Source organism: Bombina bombina, chromosome 1 (genome assembly GCF_027579735.1).
Source record: "Bombina bombina isolate aBomBom1 chromosome 1, aBomBom1.pri, whole genome shotgun sequence".
NCBI classification, from domain to species: Eukaryota; Metazoa; Chordata; class Amphibia; order Anura; family Bombinatoridae; genus Bombina; species Bombina bombina.
In genome coordinates, this window is record NC_069499.1 from 288,444,162 (window position 1) to 288,450,067 (window position 5,906).

Genomic DNA, 5,906 nt, shown 5'->3' on the forward strand with positions numbered 1-5,906 from the left:
TTACCAAGGAAATGACGTTGGCGCAAATGCGTAGCTAGATGGAAGCAACTGTCTAAAAAATGCAACCGGATGTTGAAAGGAGTTATCAATCGCCTCCTATCATATGACAGTTTGTGTTCATTTCACTATCTCTAATAGCTAGTAAGCGATCTGTACAGCTTTGGGTTAGTGCAGAGATACAACACCTTGCCGTAATTATGCATTTGGTAGAACTACTTTATGTTGACAAAAACTACAAATAAACTTGCTTTGTGGCTTTGGCACACTAATAAATTATCCTTGTGAGAGAAAAGATGACTACAGGGCAGCTGGAAATTATTCAACTGTTGGTGATATACTTTAACCTGACCCAGTGATTGAACGGTTTTATAAATATTCTTTCGAAATAATGGAAGAGTTCTCGGTCATCTTGATATCAAGCTATAAATAGGTGTAGACTTTCTGTGGAACCTATAGATAACATACCCCCTCAACTGTCCCGGTCCCGATTTTAGGTGTCTGTCCCCCTGTCCCGGGTTGCTAGCCAATCTGTCCCGATTTGCCCCAGGCATTTAAAAAAAAATGTTTTTTTTTAAATTATATTGGGCCCATACTAAGAAGCAGCTGGCTTTGCTCTCACATGGTTAAATACCTGTTATATTCCCTGTGGAAAAGGAATGGTGTGTGGGTTAAGCAGGAGTAAGAAGGCTGTATACACTCTGACCACAGGTAATGGTGACCTCTCTAACCTACCTCTGGTAGTGATGATGTCTAACCCCTGGTGATAATACTAGCATGCCTTCAGTTTTATACAATGAGCAGTGCTAATACCAGGGTAACGGACAGCGGCAGCCGCAGACTGCCAGCTAATGTGCTTGCCAACCTCAGGACCCCATACAATGAATTACAGATACCCATATATGATGTAGTGTGTGTGTCTATCTGTATCCATAACTGTGTGTGTGTGTATCTGTATGTATAAGTTTATGCTATGTAGTGTGTGTGTGTGTGTGTCTGCATGTATAAATGTAAGCTATGTAGTGTGTGTATGTGTATCTGCATGTATAAGTGTGTATCTGCATGTATAAGTGTAAGCTATGTAATGTGTGTGTCTGCATGTATAAGTGTATGCTATGTAGTGTGTATCTGCATGTATAAGTGTATATTATGTAGTGTCTGTGAAGCTGCATGTATAAGTGTATGTGTATCTGCATGTATAAGTGTATACTATGTAGTGTGTGTGTATCTGCATGTATAAGTGTATGCTATGTAGTGTGTGTGTGTATCTGCATGTATAAGTGTATGTGTATCTGCATGTATAAGTGTATATTATGTAGTGTCTGTATAAGTGTATGCTATGTAGTGTGTGTGTATCTGTATGTATAAGTGTATGTGTATCTGCATGTATAAGTGTATACTATGTAGTGTCTGTATAAGTGTATGCTATGTAGTGTGTGTGTATCTGTATGTATAAGTGTATGTGTATCTGCATGTATAAGTGTATACTATGTAGTGTCTGTATAAGTGTATGCTATGTAGTGTGTGTGTATCTGCATGTATAAGTGTATGCTATGTAGTGTGTGTGTATCTGCATGTGTAAGTGTATGCTATGTAGTGTGTGTATCTGCATGTATAAGTGTATGCTATGTAGTGTGTGTATCTGCATGTATAAGTGTATGCTATGTAGAGTGTGTGTGTATCTGCATGTATAAGTGTATGCTATGTAGTGTGTGTGTATCTGTATGTATAAATGTATGCTATGCAGTGTGTGTGTGTATCTGCCTGTATAAGTGTATGATATGTAGTGTGTGTCTGCATGTATAAGTGTATGCTATGTAGTGTGTATCTGCATGTATAAGTGTATGCTATGTAGTGTGTGTGTGTGTATCTGCCTGTATAAGTGTATGCTATGTAGTGTGTGTGTATCTGCATGTATAAGTGTATGCTATGTAGTGTGTGTGTATCTGCATGTGTAAGTGTATGCTATGTAGTGTGTGTGTATCTGCATGTATAAGTGTATGCTATGTAGTGTGTGTGTATCTGCATGTATAAGTGTATGCTATGTAGTGTGTGTGTATCTGCATGTATAAGTGTATGCTATGTAGTGTGTGTGTATCTGCATGTATAAGTGTATGCTATGTAGTGTGTATGTATCTGCATGTATAAGTGTATGCTATGTAGTGTGTGTGTGTATCTGCATGTATAAGTGTATGCTATGTAGTGTGTGTGTATCTGCATGTATAAGTGTATGCTATGTAGTGTGTGTGTGTATCTGCATGTATAAGTGTATGCTATGTAGTGTGTGTGTGTATCTGCATGTATAAGTGTATACTATGTAATGTGTGTGTGTATCTGCATGTATAAGTGTATGCTATGTAGTGTGTGTGTGTGTATCTGCCTGTATAAGTGTATGCTATGTAGTGTGTGTGTGTGTGTGTATCTGCATGTATAAGTGTATGCTATGTAGTGTGTGTGTATCTGCATGTATAAGTGTATGCTATGTAGTGTGTGTGTGTGTATCTGCATGTATAAGTGTATGCTATGTAGTGTGTGTGTATCTGCATGTATAAGTGTATGCTATGTAGTGTGTGTGTATCTGCATGTATAAGTGTATGCTATGTAGTGTGTGTGTATCTGCATGTATAAGTATGCTATGTAGTGTGTGTGTATCTGCATGTATAAGTGTATGCTATGTAGTGTGTGTGCTATGTAGTGTGTGTGTATCTGCATGTGTAAGTGTATGCTATGTATTGTGTGTGTATCTGCATGTATAAGTGTATGCTATGTAGTGTGTGTGTATCTGCATGTATAAGTGTATGCTATGTAGTGTGTATGTATCTGCATGTATAAGTGTATGCTATGTAGTGTGTGTGTATCTGCATGTATAAGTGTATGCTATGTAGTGTGTATGTATCTGCATGTATAAGTGTGTATCTGCATGTATAAGTGTATGCTATGTAGTGTGTGTGTATCTGCATGTATAAGTGTATGCTATGTAGTGTGTGTGTATCTGCATGTATAAGTGTATGCTATGTAGTGTGTGTGTATCTGCATGTATAAGTGTATGCTATGTAGTGTGTGTGTATCTGCATGTATAAGTGTATGCTATTTAGTGTGTGTGTATCTGCATGTATAAGTGTATGCTATGTAGTGTGTATGTATCTGCATGTATAAGTGTGTATCTGCATGTATAAGTGTATGCTATGTAGTGTGTGTGTATCTGCATGTATAAGTGTATGCTATGTAGTGTGTGTGTATCTGCATGTATAAGTGTATGCTATGTAGTGTGTGTGTATCTGCATGTATAAGTGTATGCTATGTAGTGTGTATGTATCTGCATGTATAAGTGTATGCTATGTAGTGTGTGTGTATCTGCATGTATAAGTGTATGCTATGTAGTGTGTGTGTATCTGCATGTATAAGTGTATGCTATGTAGTGTGTGTGTATCTGCATGTATAAGTGTATGCTATGTAGTGTGTGTGTATCTGCATGTATAAGTGTATGCTATGTAGTGTGTGTGTATCTGCATGTATAAGTGGATGTAGTGTGTGGCAAAGGCTAATTAAATACATAGCTCACATAGCCATACCAGTGGTTTGAGCTTGTGTTTGATTTTCTGCCTAAGTGTATTAAAATATATGACTTTATTAATAATTTTATTTATATTACTTTGGTCTTATGATTTTTTTAAGCCCCGCCCACCACATTTAAAAAAAAATTGCGGGGGAGGGGGGGTGTCCCTCTTTTGAATTTTGAAATGTTGGGAGGGATTATTGTCCTTAGGCCGCTCATACACAAGTCCTCTTTCCCAAAATGCCACTCCCCTACATACACCCCCTTTATTGAAATGCATATTGATTGAGGTGCAGTGGCAGAACTATAAAATAGATGGTCCAAGTAAAATATATTTGTCTCTCACACACACACTCACAATGGTAACTAATTCTAATAATGTAAGTTGAAATATTGATTTGTATAAAAGCATAATAATATTCATGTAATCACCAAATATAGTGATAATTGCAAGACATGGGACCCTTCAGATCCAATACATACGCCTACAGGTACCTTTATGCCACATATATACCAATATGAGGCCTAAGAGTAGGTGCCTGTCCCTACTGCCCTATTTGTAAAATAGCAATCTATTTCAAATTATGTTTCAAGGTTGTAGTTTTTTTTAAATATACAGGTATTCCTTAAAATGCTTCTTTTTAATATTATAACTCTAGTAGGTAATTTGCATATTAATTTGGCTCCTATTTATTATGAGTGTTCCTGAGTCAACAGATTACTGCTGGCATGCTGCATACTGCTGTATCAATCATGGCCAGGTCACGTGCACATTAAACAAAAAAAAAAAAAAAAGCAAAAGCAGCATATTCTTTGTAAGCAAGTGCATATCCCTAATAACTTCAGTCAATGATTTTTATGATAAAAGAAACCGTTTTCCCCATGACCTTTAAAAGGATATGAAACCCAAACATTTTATTTTGCGATAAAGACAGTAAAAAAAAGTTTCCCATTTACTTCTATGATCAAATTTGCTTTGTTCTCATGTTCTTTGTTGAAGAGTTACATAGTTAGGTGTCTGGAGCAATACATGGCAGGGAATACTGCTGCCATCTAGTGTTCTTGCAAATGTATAATATTCTTTCAAAATTTCTGCCATATAGTGCTCTTCACATGAGCACTCCTGAGCTTATGGGACAAAAAGATAACAAGAAAACAAACATTAAAAAGTAAGTTTTCATGGCAGCAGGAAAACTCACTGTAGTATGTGGTCTTCTTTGAGAATATGTTTTTTTATTTGTCATGTATCATGCAACAGGGGTTTTCAAACCTGTCCTTTAGGACTCCCTAACAGGGCAGATTTTCAGGATATCAGAACTGGAGCACAGGTGAAATAATCAGCTGATTATCTGTCCTGTTAGGGAGGCCTGAAGACAGGTTTGAAAACCACTGCCATACAACATACTTTAGTGCTTATTCTGTCTTGTGCTATACAATAACAAACTATGGAATACAGATTGTGTCAGGCATTTCTCCACATTTAACTGAAAGCAAAACATTGAAATAACTGCTGTGACATCACAAGTCGATTAGCAAACTCGAAACTAGCATTTATTTTTTTACAGTGTTTTCGACACATGCTGGAAGTGTAATTCTATAAAAATAAGAAAAATAAAAAATTGTACTTCCAAAGAAAAATAAAAAAATTGTTGTATGTCCAAAAGAGAAAAGTGTATTTCCCAAAAACTAAATTGTACTTCCAAAAAAAAACTAAAAAAACTGTAATTGTAAATTTAGACTTTTGTTATGTCACAATTCACATAATCACACACACTTGCGTTTTTTTGCAGCAGTCATCTTATTCCATACAAGGTAACCACTGGTACTGAAGGAACTGCTTATGATACCTTGTCTCATACCAGAGTGCAGTTATCACACAAACCAGTTTACTCTTACTAGAGATAATTTTGCAACCGCATCCATATTACATGTGAAATATATATGGTTTATGCTTCGTTAAGCGGTAAATAATAGTGCGTTTTTAAAAAAAAATGTCACTGGAAGACAGAACGGATAACTACACTCAGCTGCAAAATCGCTGTCTATAGCTATTGGCTAAGTAGTCCAAGACCCATGATATTCTCCTGAACTTCCAAGAACTGAAGCGCACTTGCTCTATAACCGTCCGCGTAGATGAGGTGTGGGTGGGGGAAACTATAGTATATATTACAGCCAACCACCACAATGAGCCTGTTTAACGCCCACGTGCTTCTCTTCGGAGCTGCTTATAGGTTAGTCCCAATTGATAGACATCTCAGTCGGCTAATCACAGCTGTTACTAGGGCATCTGTTCTGCTGCAGGTTACTGACAGTTGGATGGTTTACCCTAAGAGCGGATCGTCCAATGAGAATG